This window comes from Pseudophryne corroboree, chromosome 9 (assembly GCF_028390025.1).
Source record: "Pseudophryne corroboree isolate aPseCor3 chromosome 9, aPseCor3.hap2, whole genome shotgun sequence".
NCBI lineage: Eukaryota > Metazoa > Chordata > Amphibia > Anura > Myobatrachidae > Pseudophryne > Pseudophryne corroboree.
The window spans coordinates 323,177,589-323,195,309 of NC_086452.1; the positions used below are offsets into that span (position 1 = coordinate 323,177,589).

At 44.3% G+C, this 17,721-nt stretch overlaps 2 pseudogenes; one reads left to right on the top strand and one right to left on the bottom strand.

Moving 5' to 3' along the window:
* Positions 1-10,592: 10,592 nt before the first annotated feature.
* On the bottom strand, positions 10,593-10,711 carry LOC134961041 (5S ribosomal RNA; annotated as a pseudogene).
* Positions 10,712-17,533: 6,822 nt separating this feature from the next.
* LOC134962988 (5S ribosomal RNA) lies at positions 17,534-17,652 on the top strand (annotated as a pseudogene).
* Positions 17,653-17,721: the final 69 nt, after the last annotated feature.

Below are 17,721 nucleotides of genomic sequence, written 5' to 3' on the forward strand. Positions count from 1 at the left end.
GCAGTAAAAATATTCAAAATCACAAAGGATACATGTTCTGACCTACAAGCAATAAACATTATCCTGAAAACCACTGCTAAAGGTAAATAACAATAACACAGAAATATTATCAGTGGGTCGAATCTCCAAATATTGTTCGGGTCAGTAAACCAAAAACAGTCCACTTTAGAAACATAGGATCTCAAAACGGTGGAGACAAGCAGGTTATTCAACAGGAGGCGGACTCGGAAGGAGCAGATGTCGCATCTTCATTCAGGTATTCCATGGCGTCCGACGGTTCCAAGAAATCTTTAAAGTCTCTAAAGTCCGATCCCGTAAAGATTCGTAACCAAGCAAGAAAGAGTAAAGCGAACATGCGTTGCAGTTGTACTAGGCGGGAGCAGACTGGGGACATCTCTTTACGGGCTTTTGATACCTCAGCGGAGTAGTCCTGAAAAAGTAATAAACAATTGTTATGTATATATTCCACACTCAATCCTCTAATAGTAAATTACAGCCAAAATGGAGGTCAGAGAACGCTTCTATAAATTATATATACTGTATCAGGTCAGACGTAGATGGTATGAAAAAGAGAATCAAATGATTGTTGGTCACTACATGTTGTTATATAGCACAATATAGCCAGAGGTGATATTGACAATCTTGAGGTAATGAAGGCTGGGAATCCATGTATTATATCACATAGTAGGACTCTGGGCTTCCATCATGCATGCTACACTGGCAACACTGCAGGAGAAAAAGCAGGCTGCTGTATGGTGTATAGCTGCACTAAGGCAGACAAGATGGCACCCACAGTGCTGTACAGTACCTTTAGCAGGCTAAGTATAGGCAGAATCCAAATGCCACCGCTTCATACGGACTCCCTGTCCTGGGAGTCAGGAGGTAACCACAGGTCCTGCGTCTGGGAGAGACCAGCTTCACCCGGAGCAGGTAGGCAGTGAGCTGGAGGATCGCGGGTGCAGCGGCGCCAAACTCCAGCCCGCAGTCTGGTGCTCTGTGTGGGCCTCAGAGTGCGTCTCCTCTGCGGCGGGTGCCCCCGGCAATCTCCGGTCAGTGTCAGCGGTGGCTGGGGGGGTTTCACAGATGGTCCAAAGGCAGGCGAGACCAGGTGCTGGCGTCCAATTAGTCAGGGTAGTGTGCCTGAAGCCGGAGCTCCAAGGAGAGACAGCCGCTCCGGTCCTCGTCTAAGCCATGCCCCCCAATTGTCATATGTTGCTTTAATATATGTCTTACTCCTGTCACCGGGTGTATGAAGACATCATCAGTCATCAAATGGTGACAGTTTACACATCCACTACAATGATACGATCCATTCTTGAGTGATAGCCAATTTTGTTTATTAGCTGTTGGGCTAATATCAGAGAATGTTAATTGATCTTTCAAATTCCTGCTTCTCTTATATGCAAAGGTTTGTTTTTACAGAAGCTGCCCATGATCGTATCCGACTCCAAAATATGCCAATGTCTCAGGAACGAATCTCTTAAAATAGTGAGGTAATTGAGAAAGTACTCGAAGATTAAACGATCAAGTTCCTTTTCCCGTCTGTCGCCCATCAGTAATGTTTCTCGGTTCATTGTCAACCATTTAAGTATCGCCTCATCTATGTCCCTTGTGTCATAACCTCTTTGGACAAAGTCATTACTCATTTTATGTAGGGATTCTTCCAAATATGCATTATTGGAGGTGATTCTTGCCACCCTTAATAATTGAGAGAAGGGTACCACTGAAGGGTACCACTGTTTCAGTGGTTTTGGATGAAATCTCTCAGCTAATAAGACAGTATTTTTATCAGTGTCTTTCTTAAAGATAGTCGTGTCAAACTTACCATCCTTAACAGAAATAGAAACATCAAGAAAATTTATATTCGAGGGGCTACTTGTGTAGGTTAGTCTAGTGGTGCTTGTAAGACTATTTAAGGACTCTATGAAGTTATTGAGGTTTTTCACATCCCCAGTCCAAATCATGAAAATGTTGTCAATGAAACGAGTATAAAATGCTATATAAGATGAATATAAAGCATTGTTCAAAAAATTAATCATTTCATATTCGTGCATAAATAAATTTACATAAGCAGGGGCCATATTCGACCCCATTGTGGTCCCGCATAGTTGTAAATACAACAAATTTTCGTACAAAAAATGATTTTTACATAAAATATTAATCATTCATAAAAAATTTTAATTGTTGGACCCTTATAATAAGGACTGGTAGTGATAGATTTTTTTTATTGCCTCAATTCCTTCATCATGTCCTATATTGGTATATAAACTGGTGATATCATGTTACTAAAAGACATCCAGGAGGAGGATTCCCGTAATTCCTAAATTTTATTAAAAAAATCTGTGGTATCTTTCAAAATAGTGGGGGTGTTAAGAACTGTAGCCTGCAGGAAAAAAAATCAACATATTGGGAGAGATTTTGGCAAAGAGACCCTCTGGAAGAAATTATAGGCCTCCCTGGTGGTTTAGGTAACGACTTGTGGATCATAGGAAGAATATAAAGTAAAGGGGTCTGACATCTCTGTACATTCTTGGTATCGCCTGCCTAGTGAAGTAGAACCTACAGTACATGGGATTTGGAACTGGGTGGACACTTCCTCCATCAATTCTCTAAGTCCCACTGAACTAATGGCGGATACCGGACGCACATCTAACACCAACATAGCTGTCAAGGCCTCAGTTATCCGCTTTGCAACAGGATGTTTCTGCCATATTTCATCTTCCTCACAAAGGACTGTTGGACAGTCAGTTGCTTACTGTGGAAGTAGTACAAGTGGTCTTCCGACTTCCACTCTGGGATGACGATCGACTCCCAGCAGCAACAACAGCAGCGGCAGCAACAGCAGCAGTAGGCGTACCACTCAAGGATCCTCCGGAGGAATCCCGGTTAGTGACATTGCCTGCAGGACTAGTGACATTCCTGACTGAGGAGGAAGTTGACGTTGATAGAGTTGGTGGTGTGGCTTGCAGGAGCTTTGGTACAAGAGGAAGAGGAATTTAGGTGTCATTGGACTGCTTACGCTCTTACCCAAAGTTTCACAACTTGACACTGACTTCTGATGAATGCGCAGCAGGTGACGTATAAGGGAGGATTATCCTAGGTGGTTAATGTCCTTACTCCTACTTATTACAGATTGACAGAGGCAACACATGGCTTGACACCTGTTGTCTGGATTTGTGGAGTAATAATTCCACACCGAAGAGGTGGCTTTCTTGGTATTTTTCCCAGGCATCACATGGGCTTATTCATCCCACGGACAACTGGTGTCTCCCCCATTGCCTGATTTAAACAAACCACATCATCATCAGAATCCTCATCATCAACTACCTCCTCAGCACCAGCAACACCCATATCCTCATCCTGGTGTACTTCAACAGTGACATCTTCAATTTGAATATCAGCAACTGGACTGCGGGTACCACTTCCAGCACCTGCAGAGGGCGTGCACATGGTGGAAGGAGCCACCTCTTCCCATCCAGTGTTGGGAAGGTCAGGCATCGCAACCGCCAACACACATGGACTCTCCTTGGGGATTTGTGATACCATCTTAGTGCGCACAGTTCTTTGCTGTGCTTTTGCCAGCTTAACTCTTATCATTTTTCTAGCGGGAGGATGTGGACTTCCATCGTCTTGTGAAGTTGAACCACTAGTCATGAACATAGGCCAGGGCCTTAGCCGTTCCTTGCCACTCCATGTTGTAAATGGCATATTGGCAAGTTTATGTTTCTCCTCAGACCATTTCAATTAATTTTTTGGGATTTTACATGCCCTCTACTATCACACCGGGCATCGGCCTTGGCAGACGACATTGATGGCATTTCATCGTCTATGTCATGACTAATGGCAGCAGCTTCAGCACTAGGAGGAAGTGGTTCTTGATCTTTCCCTATTTTATCCTCCAAATTTGTGTTCTCCATTATTTTTCTGGTGTTATATAACAGGAGAGCGTACCTCTACGCCACACAGGGCAAACCCTGTGAAAATTATTTGGACTAAATATTAATTACCCCTTTATTTGGAGTAAATAATATACAGCACAGGACAGCACCACTGAATTTATATGGCAACACCACTGGACTGGACTTATACGGCAGTACCACTGGAATTATATGGCAGTATCACTGGACTTATAGTACCACTGGATTTATACAGCATGACCACTGGATTTATACGGCAGTACCACTGGACTTGATTTATACGCCAGTACCACTGGAATTATATGGCAGTATCACTGGAATTATACGGCAGTACCACTGGAATTATACGGCAGTATCACTGGACTGGATTTATACGCCAGTACCACTGGATTTATACGGCATGACAACTGGACATATATGGCAGTATCACTGGGATTATATGGCAGTACCACTGGACATATACGGCAGTATCACTGGACTGGATTTATACGCCAGTACTACTGGAATGATACACCAGTACCACTGGAATTATACGGCAGTATCACTGGAATTATATGGCAGTACCACTGGAATTATACGGCAGTACCACTGGACTTGATTTATACGCCAATAACGCTGGAATTATACGGCAGTATCACTGGATTTATACGGCAGTACCGCTGGATTTATACGGCAATACCGCTGGACATATACGGCAGTATCACTGGACATATACGGCAGTACCACTGGATATATACAGAAGCACAGGGACACCACCACTGGACTGATGCAGGATAACACCGCACCACTGCAATGGACAGGACTTATACAGCAGCACTGGATATATGGCAGCAGAGGACACGATCACTGTGACTGGACTGATGCAGCACAAGACACTACCACTGAACTGATGCAGGACAACACAGCACCACTGCAATGGACAGCAGCACTGGGCATATAGCAGCAGAGGACACCACCATTGTGACTAAACTGATGCAGCACAATACACCACCACTGAACTGATGCAGCACAACACAGCGCCACTGGACTGGACTTATACAGCAGCACTGGACATATGGCATCAGAGGACACCACCACTGTGACTGGACTGATGCAGCACAAGACACAACCACTGAACTGATGCAGCACAAGACAACACTACTAGACTGGACTTATACAGCAGCACTGGACATATGGCAGCAGAGGACACAACCACTGTGACTGGACTGATGCAGCACAAGACACTACCACTGAACTGATGCAGGACACTAAGGATGGAGACACATCCTCTCTCTACACTCTCCAATGCCGCGATAATCTGACAGCGGGATGATGACGTTTTGCCTCATTCTGGTTTCCGAGTCAGGCGGAAAAACCAGAGCCTGACTCAGATCCAGGTTTGGGTAGCGAAGTCCAGTAGGGTTCGGTTCTCAGGGAACCAAAACCGCTTATCTTTACTATATACAGGCATAAAAGTATATTAATTTACTCGATTTTAGTTTCATCCAATAGTCCAGACAGGGGCATAACTAGTAATTTGTGGGCCCCACATAGGCATGCCTAATGTGGGGTGGTCTTCAGTATGTCGCTGGCCGGGATCCCGGTGACCAGCATACCAGCACCGGGATCCCGGCCGCCGGGATGCCGACACATGTTCTCCCATGACCCCCCTGGAGGGAGAATAAATAACGTGGCGTGTGTTGCTCGCCCAGCGGTCGGTATGCCGGTGGTCGGGATCCTGGCGCCGGGATGCTGGCCACCGGCTACTCATACTACACCTGTCAAGTCTAGCAAAGTTTGAGGATCCGGCAGCTGAGACTTGCCCGAGGAGGGAGATGGCTGTGGGTGAGCAAGATGAGGGGGTTGGATATAGTTCCTTTGCATGGGACACGGAACAATGAAGAACGTATGCGGGGTTGAAAGTCAAAGAATAGTATTTATTTTGTACAGGGCTGAGGTAGAGAACTGTGGCTGGAGCACGTTGGTTAAAGAACGTAGTTGCGGATAAAGCACTGCAGGTTGTGGCTTGAAAGACAAGGTTGTGAATAATGAGCCTCGGAACTGTGGATGGTGATTAAAAGACATGGCTGGAGGTAGGAACTGTGGACTGTGATTTGAAAGACGAGACTGTAGATAATGAACTGTGGAACTTTGGATGGTAGCTGAAGACGTGGCTGGAGACAAGAACTGTGGACTGTGGTTTGGAGGATGAGGCTGAAGATAACAATCTGCAGGTTGTGGTCGGTGGTACAAAGACGTGGCTGGTGAAGTAGATCTGTGGAGTGTGGCTTGAAAGACGAGGCAGAAGACCCGGGGTCCGACTGTGCCCAAAGGGTCTTACTGGACCGGGTTTTCCAGGAGCGCTTCCACAGGCAGTAGCAGGTTAGGAACGGCAGGACTGCAGCAGCAACAGAGAACCGACCAAGCAGGAGCAGGAGTAACCAGAATACGACATGGATCCTGGGAGCACAGGCTAAAGCACCTACAACAGGGTTGTAACTTGAAGCACTGGCGTCCTTGTCCTAAACCAGACCCCTTTTATAGGGAGAACTTCCCCTCGATTGGCTGGAAGAAACAGGAAACTGGAACTATGCTTAAAACTTGGTCTCCAACATGGCGGCGCCCAGTAATGCAGACCTTTCTGCAAAGCCACATTGCTCACTGCCTCTGGTTTCCTAGCAATGGCTCAGCAAAAGCGACCCGCCGTAGCGGCGTCCCGCCGCCACGAGCGGACCCCCTCACCGCCGCCACTGCTGCCCATGGACCCGGCGCAGCAGCCCACCTCTGCAGCTGCCCGCACACCGCCAGAGAAGCCAGCCCCGCGGCCCCAGCGTACCGGTAAGACTCCGGACGCTGACAGTACCCCCCCCCCCCCCTTTGTGGGTGGACACCTATATGGTTTAGTTGGGAACTTGGCATGAAATGTCCGAAGAAGTCTTGGAGCATGGACATCCTCTGCTTCTACCCAAGATCTCTCCTCTGGTCCATATCCCTTCCAATCAACAAGGTACTGGAGGAGACCATAACGTCTGCGAGAATCGAGGATCTTGCAAATTTCAAATTCGTCTCCTTGTCCTGATTGAATCTTGGGTGATTTAGGCAAAGCAGATCTGAATCAGTTAATGATAATGCTGATTTTGATTACCTTATAACCTTCACAATAATGGGTAAGAGACACAGTATGCAATTGGCGTATGGGGTACCGTAAGGGTACGCACTTAGCGTAGCATACGCTTGGCCGTGATCGAGACGCACATGCGGCACGCTCGCTCACAGCTTAATGCGTGGTGTCGAGCACGCTATAGGCGAGCGACTACCGTAATGCTACGCAACCAGCGTAGCGGACGCTCGGGACCACGAGGAGATCACGTGCGGCGCAGACGCTCACAAGATGATAATCAGTAAACCTTGAATGCAACACACAGAATGGATACTCTTATACTGTAAACCTTGTACTGAAACACTGTAGCGATATAACACTGCTTAAACTGATTATCACTAAAGCTGTTTGAGCGATCGAGACGCTCCTATTACCCACTGCAATGTAACGAACACACGATACCGTGCTAAGGTTCCAACACCTTTACTAACAAGCTTTTAAGTTATATCGAAAAAAGGTAAACAGTTCACAAGTCATACACTACAGACTAACATATAATTCTAACAGGTTATCTAGACAGAAAATATACAATAACGTTACAATCTTATACTAAACAGAGAGAGAGAGAGAATGTGGCCAATACAAACAAAGAGCGAGATGATTACAGAGAATTACTTACACACACTGGGAATGATCGCTGCGCAGCCTGGTACCAGCTCCGAGTTAGTCAATATGAAAACCGTTTGTGGAGTGAGAGCGAGCTGCCCAGGCTGGCTGATCTTATATACACTGAGTACAGTATACTACAAAGGGACCTATAATCTCATTGTTCATTGGACACAGGAATGTCTCCTCGCATCATAACAAAAGGTCATAGGTTAGTTTGAACAGGTGGGCTGTGACTATATCAAACTGCTCAGGTGGGTGGGAATCTGAAGATTCCCGCCGCATGGGTAATGAATCGCAAATATATGAAATGTCCAGAATCTACTAATGGCCATAACTATACGCAGGAGCGATTAATCTTTACCTAACCAACACCGGATTGTTGCTATTAAAATGTTCTTTAGTTAGGTACCAGACACAGCTGTTCAAACCCTGTCTGACCCTTCGTACCATACAAAGAGGAATTCCTCTGTCCAGCGACCATTTACATTAAACAAACTTACAGTCATTATTAAGGGGAACATTATCTATAAAACATACTATTTGGTTCTATTATTAAACGATTAAGTCGCCCGCTAGACGCACACAAACTCTACCGTAAATGCACATACCACGCGCTCGAGGCACATGGCCGAGGCGCCATCACGCGGCTGCGTATATCCGCACGCACGGGAGAGAATGTGCACGTGCAGCAGGCACGCGCATGAGGTGAATATATGGCAACGTGTAGCATGATATTTTTCTGACTTTGACAGTACCAAAGGTTTTAAGAGAGAAATATGAAATGCATTAGGGATTCTTAACTGCGGAGGTAATTTCACTTTAAAAGCCACAGGATTCAAAACTTTTCAATTGGGTAGGGCCCAATAAATCTGGGAGCAAACTTTTTTGTAGGAACCTTTAATCTTAGGTTACATGTTGAAACCCAAACCCGATCTCCTACCTTAAGGCTTGGTACAGCTTTTCGCTTCAGATCTGCATAGGTCTTATACCTCTTGGATGTCTTGAGCAAGGCCTTGTGAATTTGTTACCAGTTTTCAGTAAATTGTCCAAGTGTTGACTCTGCGGCAGGAACATCGAGCGTAGGCAGAAGTTGGAAGTCAGGAACTCTCGGATGGTAACCATAATTAATGAAGAATGGGGAAGATTTTGTGGCTGAGTGATAGAGATTGTTATGGGCAAACTCTGCGAACGGGAGGAAGTCCAGCCAGTCGTCCTGTGAGGAGGACATGAAAAAACGCAGAAAAGTCTCCAGATCCTGGTTCACTCTCTCTGTTTGACCATCCGTTTGGGGATGATATCCTGAGGAGAAGTTCAATTTCACACCAAGAGCAGAACATAAGGATCTCCAAAACTTGGCCACAAACTGAGGACCTCTATCAGACACGATTTCCTGCGGTAGACCATGAAGTCGAAAGATCTCTGCTATAAATAATTTTGCCAACTGGGATGCTGATGGAAGATTAGCCAGAGGAACGAAGTGTGCCATTTTAGAGAATCGGTCAACTATGACCCATATGGTGTTCCGTCCACCAGACGTAGGTAAATCAGTAATAAAGTCAATAGAAATATGCGTCCATGGTCTTAGTGGCACAGGTAACGGATGGAGTAACCCGGCTGGAGGACCTTTGGGACTCTTATGCTGGGCACATTTTGGAAAGGCAGCCACGAATTCCTGAACATCAGTCCTGAGATGAGGCCACCAGTAGGAACGCTGAATGAATTTGAGTGTTTTAAGACCGCCTGCATGGCCCATGAAGGAGGAGGAGTGAGCCCATCTAAGAAGTTTCTTGCGAAGATTTGGTGCAACGAAGATCTTTCCTGGAGGAGGAAGTGGAGAGGTATTAGTTGCTGAAAAAGAGGTGGATTCCAGGATGAATTGCTCTTTTGAACGGTCAGAGGGTTCTTCTGAACATAGGGAGCGAGATAATGCGTCTGCCTTTTTGGTGAGGGAACATAACCTGGTTGGTAGCTGAGTTTAAAGTTAAAACGGGTAAAGAAGAGTGCCCATCTTGCTATGCATGGGTTCAGACATCGGGCTGACTGTAGATACAGGAGGTTTTTGTGATCCGTGGTTAGCGAGATTGGATTCTGAGCTCCCTCCAACAAATACCTCCACTCCTCAAAGGCCAACTTAATCACCAATAATTCCTGTTCCCCAATAGCGTAATTCTGTTCAGCGGGGGAAAATCTTCGCGAGAAGAACGCACAAGGATGGACCTTCTTGTACTCGAAGAGCTGGGATAATACTGCTCCTGTATACAGAAAAAAGAGCGACTGGGCACTGGTGTGTAATAGGTTGTTGATAATATTGAAAAAACCAAAGGCGGACAATTAAACTATAAGAAAGGGAGATACAATCTTTCGATAGTAGTCCTTATTGGTGGTGCGCCCAGAGCTAGAGAGTACAAGTACTGGCAATGGGAGAGAGAGAAAGCTCTTGTGTTGGCGCACTCTTGGAAAAAAAGGGAAGAATTCTTCAATTGGAAAAAGATTATGTTAAAACATATATTTATTAATTAATTATGAATTAAAACAAATACCCTTCTACGATCCAAAAAATGCAAAAAGAATTAAATATACAAAAAAGTATTAAGAATGTTCTGGTCTATAAATCATGAGAGAAAGATTAGAAAGGTTGCAGACACAGGATAGTCTGACACCCGTTTCTCCTGACCAGTACAGATGTTCTGTATTAATGGGACCCAAGGAGGAGGTCAGTGTACATATTTTGGCATAGAAAGACCACTTAAATTAGGTCAATACTATACACTTTACTGATTACCCATAACGCCATATGGCATAGATTCAGAATGTATGTCAAAATGTCCTTATAGAAAGAAAGATAGAAAAGAAAAGGCAGAAATAGATACAATTAGTGGTGATACTGCTGTTGGTGTCCACCCTTCAGAGGAAGGGGAATAGTTCCTGCCCTACAACACTGGGTATTCCCAGGGAGTCTCCTCTCAAGGTACTGACCCAGCCCGACGCTGTTTAGCTTCCAAGATCGGACGAGATCGGGCATGAGCAGCGTGGTATGATAGTAGGGAGGATATCTACCAATGAGAGTGCACCTATATATGAAAATAAAGAATTACAGAAAAGATAGAACGTGTAGTACGTGGATCTACTTTCCACGTTAGGCAGGGTAGAACAACTGTCACTCAGTGGCGCCGTGTACCCTGGATCGGGGATGAGAGTCCACTAGATAGTAGTCAGTTAAGAAAAATAATGGATATAAAGATTAGAACTTATAGAGTTGAATGACCATTTTAATATTTAAGGAACAAATGTCCAATAAAAGGGTAAAAGGTCAGATAAGTTCATGAGCAAGAGGCAAACTGACTGTACATTCTTTGCATACAGACAATCTGAATATATGGCAGAAAAAAGAACCCTTACGTAATTGTAGGTGGAAATAAGTGCGTCCGATAGAAAATACTGTATACAGCAGATATGGGTCGAATTCAGAGGGTAGGTGATGACAGATGGCCGAATAAGCACGTATAATAAGTCATACTGCCTAAAGCAGATATGATCATGCAATGTACAGGAAGTGAAATCACCCTCTAGTCACTCAAATAAATGAACTAGGTTATGCACAAAAAACTTTTTTTGTGTGTGTGACTGCCTCCTCTGACATATATTGTTCATGCAGCAAGAAAAATATATAAGTGTCTATGACAAAGAATTAACACAGTGGTAACTTATGTTGGAAGTAGGAACCCATATACACATAGAGTCAAATACAATGGTTACTTATGTTAAAATAAGTGCCAATATACTCAGAGTCGAATGCAGCAGGTGGGTGGTAACCAGTGAAGCCTCCCTGGGAAGGTCCCGCTGTAGAGTCCGTAGAAAACGCGTTTCGCCCGTGGGCTTGTTCACTTCCGGGATCTCACAGCATGTTGTGCATAAGCGGTTTAAAAACCTTGTTGGTACAGATAGCAGCCAATCGGCTTGGAAATTCAATTGGGCATGTGGACGGGAGTAAGATGACTGACGGCGCCAGTAACCAATCGAAAGGTGTATGTGGCGCGTCAGAGTAAACGAGGTGCGCCTGTCAGGTGGGCGGGTTACAGAGCGTGATGACGCTCCGGGGGTGTGTGCGCTACACACGGACAGGAGGTGGCGCATCAGCTGGGAAGATAGTGTGGCGCCATATTGAAAAAGGGGAAATGCCAGGTTTATATGCAGTACGGCATATGAATAGAAAAATACTAAATAAAATAGAGATTGGTGGTGGCCAATAGGGACGTGTAAGCGACGCATCTGGGCCAATCAGGGCCTGGGGGCGCCTGATTGATTTGCTTATTGCAGAGCGTATTGAGGCTAAAGTGTGTGTATGATATACAGTAACCACATAGGGGCGGGGAATGACGCGTGACATAGAGGAATATGGAGGTGCCATGTTCAAAAAGGGGGGATGCCCAGTTTAAGTGTTCTATGGCAGTAGAAGAAAAGTAACAATATTTATTGCATAGACTGGGTGTGATATAACTAATGGGTATGAGGGTAACGGGGGAAAAATGGGGTAAAAAAATGATGGGAGGGGGTGGGGCAGGAGAATTGTAGAGGTTGTTGTGACTGGGGAATAGGCTGAAGAAACATGAAGGAAAAAGCTGGGAGTGTTGGTGCATGGGGAAAATAAATATAAAGAATATAAAAAAAATATATAAAAATAATTAAAAATAATTAATGCTAAAACTGTATATATTTTATAATTAATGACTGTATAAACAATAATAGAGAGGGGGAGGGGGGTTATTTTTTGGGGGTATGGGGGACAGGGATAGGACTAATTGTACATTATAATATTGCCTTCCCTTGTGTGATGATGGACACGATGGTGAATGGTACTGTAGTGGGTGACTATCAATAGAAAAGGGGAAAGGGAAGGAAAAGGGGAGGAGTAGTGAGATTAAAGGTGAGAGTAAAAAAGAGTGTAGCTGATGTGGAGTGAGAAGGAGGGTTGGAATTAAGACGTGGAAACTTGTTAATGTGTAACATTGGTGACATATACCCGAGAGAAGTGCTGAATGAGAATTAGGGCAGTAGAGGAAATCCTCACCGCAGATGGAAAGGGTGTGAGTGAACACTCTGGTGAGTGTTGGGATTACAATAGGAACCAAAAACATGGTTTGGAAAATTGTGGGTGAAAAAGACAATGGGAGTAGCGGAGGGAAGAATTAGAGTTGATTGAATGGGGAGGGGATAAGTGGTGTGGGAAAAAGGGTTTTTTTTTACTGATGGGGATGGGAAGTGGGTTGACATGATTGAGGGAGGGAGGGAAGGAATGGAGAGGCTGTTGGCATGGTTAAGGGAAAAGGCTGGTAGGAATGACAATGAAAAATAGAAGGATGAGAATCTTTCTATATATTATGAATTATAAAAAAGCACCGTAGTTGATGTTTCCATTGAGTCCATGGGGTCGAAGACTCCCGAGCCGAAAAATCCATTCGCTCTCTTTCTTATATAGTTCTTTAGTCAAGTCCCCTCCACGTATGCCCAAGTGGATGCGGTCTAGACCAAAGACTTTTAATTCTTTGGTAGAACCTTTGTGCTGAAGGTGAAAATGTTTTGCGACTGTGGTGAGTTGTTTCATACGTGTTAGATCTTTGGACGCGTTCCGAATGTTCCCTAAGTGTTCCAGGGTCCTTTCTTTTAATTTGCGAGAGGTCATACCAACATATTTGATGTTGCAACTGCAAGTAATGCAATAAATTATTGCTTGGGTATTGCAGTTGAAGAAGTGCCGTATCTTTGTTGTTTGTCCATACTTATCAGTAACCATGTTGGTTTGTAGTATGTGTGTACACGCCTTGCATTGGCCACAGGGGAAAGAGCCCGATGTGGCTGGTTTCTTGCGTGTCGATGTCAGTAGGTGACTCTGAACTAATTGATCCTTGATGTTTCTGGATCTTCGCCAGCTCATCTGTACCGTGGGGCCAACAATAGGAGACAGAACAGGGTCCATCCGAAGTATGGGAAGATGTTTAGTGATGGCCTCTTTCAGCATTTTCCATTCGGGACAAAAGGTTCCTATAAATCTGATAGTGTCATCTTTTTCTGGGATTTTTTTGTCAGTCCCAAAATTAGACGTTCCCTCTTCACCAATGTGGTGGCTTGGTAGGCTCGTTTGAGTGACCGTTTGCTATAGCCCCTGGCCAAAAGGCGATTGGTAAGTTCCCAACTCTTACTTTTGAAAATATGGTCCTCCGAGCAGTTGCGTCTGAGTCTGAGATATTCCCCTTTGGGTATATTTTCAATAGTAGGTGGAAAATGCAAACTGGTTTGGAAAAGGAGACTGTTAGTAGCAGTCTCCTTCCGATACAGCTCTGTTTCTAAATAGCCCGTGTGTGATCTGTAAATATTGAGGTCAAGAAAGGGAACCCTCTCTGTGCTGACTGTGTGAGTCAGCTTGATGTTCAAATGGTTGTTGTTAAGTACTCCAATAAATTCTATTAGGAGGTCCCTTTCTCCGTTCCAGATAATGAAAACATCATCGATGTATCGTAACCATAATTCCACATGGTTGGTATACCTCTCGTTGATTGGACTGAAAACCTGAAAGTGTTCCCACCACCCCAAGAATAAATTGGCGTAGGTGGGGGCGCAGGCAGCGCCCATTGCTGTTCCCCTTATTTGTAGAAAATTATCCTGAAAAACGAAGTAATTCTTGGACAAAACGAAGTCCAGTAGCATCAAAAGAAACTCCAAGAAGGCACTCATCCCTCCTTGGTCCAGGAAATATTTGACAGCTTGGATTCCGTGGTGGTGATTAATACTCGTGTAGAGTGATTCTACATCTAGTGTTACCAGTAGAAAATTATCTTCGCAATATATATTGTGTATCTTACGTATTAGATCTGACGTATCCTGTAAGTAGGAAGGTAATGATAAGACAAAATCCCGGAGATGAAGATCGAGGAACCGACTTGGTTGTTCTAATAAACCACCATTTCCGGACATAATGGGTCTTCCAGGGGGTACAGAAACATTTTTATGTACCTTGGGAAGTAAGTAAAAAGTAGGTGTTTTGGGGTTCTGAACTGTCAAATATTTGAATTCTGATTTGGTAATGGTGCCCTGGGTTGCTGCGTTCTGTGTTAGAGAATTGTAAGCATTCAAAAATCTCGTGGTTGGATTATTGAGGAGTTTCTTGTAACAGGAGGTGTTATTAAGTTGTCGTTGCGCCTCAGTAATATACATATCCCGTGACCTCTCGCAAATTAAAAGAAAGGACCCTGGAACACTTGGGGAACATTCGGAACGCGTCCAAAGATCTAACACGTATGAAACAACTCACCACAGTCGCCAAACATTTTCACATTCAGCACAAAGGTTCTACCAAAGAATTAAAAGTCTTTGGTCTAGACCGCATCCACTTGGGCATACGTGGAGGGGACTTGACTAAAGAACTATATAAGAAAGAGAGCGAATGGATTTTTCGGCTCGGGAGTCTTCGACCCCATGGACTCAATGAAAACATCAACTACGGTGCTTTTTTATAATTCATAATATATAGAAAGATTCTCATCCTTCTATTTTTCATTGTCATTCCTACCAGCCTTTTCCCTTAACCATGCCAACAGCCTCTCCATTCCTTCCCTCCCTCCCTCAATCATGTCAACCCACCTCCCATCCCCATCAGTAAAACCCCCCCCTTTTTCCCACACCACTTATCCCCTCCCCATTCAATCAACTCTAATTCTTCCCTCCGCTACTCCCATTGTCTTTTTCACCCACAATTTTCCAAACCATGTTTTTGGTTCCTATTGTAATCCCAACACTCACCAGAGTGTTCACTCACACCCTTTCCATCTGCGGTGAGGATTTCCTCTACTGCCCTAATTCTCATTCAGCACTTCTCTCGGGTATATGTCACCAATGTTACACATTAACAAGTTTCCACATCTTAATTCCAACCCTCCTTCTCACTCCACATCAGCTACACTCTTTTTCACTCTCACCTTTAATCTCACTACTCCTCCCCTTTTCCTTCCCTTTCCCCTTTTCTATTGATAGTCACCCACTACAGTACCATTCACCATCGTGTCCATCATCACACAAGGGAAGGCAATATTATAATGTACAATTAGTCCTATCCCTGTCCCCCATACCCCCAAAAAATAACCCCCCTCCCCCTCTCTATTATTGTTTATACAGTCATTAATTATAAAATATATACAGTTTTAGCATTAATTATTTTTAATTATTTTTATGTATTTTTTTTATATATTTTTAATATTCTTTATATTTATTTTCCCCATGCACCAACACTCCCAGCTTTTTCCTTCATGTTTCTTCAGCCTATTCCCCACAGTCACAACAACCTCTACAATTCTCCTGCCCCACCCCCTCCCATCATTTCCCCCCCCATTTTTTCCCCCCAGTTACCCTCATACCCATTAGTTATATCACACCCAGTCTATGCAATAAATATTGTTACTTTTCTTCTACTGCCATAGAACACTTAAACTGGGCATTCCCCCTTTTTGAACATGGCACCTCCATATTCCTCTATGTCACGCGTCATTCCCCACCCCTATGTGGTTACTGTGCATCATACACACACACTTTAGCCTCAATACGCTCTGCAATAAGCAAATCAATCAGGCGCCCCCAGGCCCTGATTGGCCCAGACGCGCCGCTTACACGTCCCTATTGGCCACCACCAATCTCTATTTTATTTTGTATTTTTCTATTCATATGCCGTACTGCATATAAACCTGGCATTTCCCCCTTTTCAATATGGCGCCACACTATCTTCCCAGCTGATGCGCCGTCTCCTGTCCGTGTGTAGTGCACACACCCCCGGAGCGTCATCACGCTCTGTAACCCGCCTACCTGATAGGTGCACCTCGTTTACTCTGACGCGCCACATACACCTTTCGATTGGTTACTGGCGCCGTCAGTCATCTTACTCCCGTCCACATGCCCAATTGAATTTCCAAGCCGATTGGCTGCTATCTGTACCAACAAGGTTTTTAAACCGCTTATGCACAACATGCTGTGAGATCCCGAAAGTGAACAAGCCCACGGGCGAAACGCGTTTTCTACGGACTCTACAGCGGGACCTTCCCATGGAGGCTTCACTGGTTACCACCCACCTGCTGCATTCGACTCTTTGAGTATATTGGCACTTATTTTAACATAAGTAACCATTGTATTTGACTCTATGTGTATATGGGTTCCTACTTCCAACATAAGTTACCACTGTGTTAATTCTTTGTCATAGACACTTATATATTTTTCTTGCTGCATGAACAATATATGTCAGAGGAGGCAGTCACACACACAAAAAAAGTTTTTTGTGCATAACCTAGTTCATTTATTTGAGTGACTAGAGGGTGATTTCACTTCCTGTACATTGCATGATCATATCTGCTTTAGGCAGTATGCCTTATTATACGTGCTTATTCGGCCATCTGTTATCACCTACCCTCTGAATTTGACCCATATCTGCTGTATACAGTATTTTCTATCAGACGCACTTATTTCCACCTACAATTACGTAAGGGTTCTTTTTTTCTGCCATATATTCAGATTGTCTGTATGCAAAGAATGTACAGTCAGTTTGCCTCTTGCTCATGAACTTATCTGACCTTTTACCCTTTTATTGGACATTTGTTCCTTTAATATTAAAATGGTCATTCAACTCTATAAGTTCTAATCTTTATATCCATTCTTTTTCTTAACTGACTACTATCTAGTGGACTCTCATCCCCGATCCAGGGTACACGGCGCCACTGAGTGACAGTTGTTCTACCCTGCCTAACGTGGAAAGTAGATCCACGTACTACACATTCTATCTTTTCTGTAATTCTTTATTTTCATATATAGGTGCACTCTCATTGGTAGATATCCTCCCTACTATCATACCACGCTGCTCATGCCCGATCTCCTCCGATCTTGGAAGGTAAACAGCGTCGGGCTGGGTCAGTACCTTGAGAGGAGACTCCCTGGGAATACCCGGTGTTGTAGGGCAGGAACTATTCCCCTTCCTCTGAAGGGTGGACACCAACAGCAGTATCACCACTAATTGTATCTATTTCT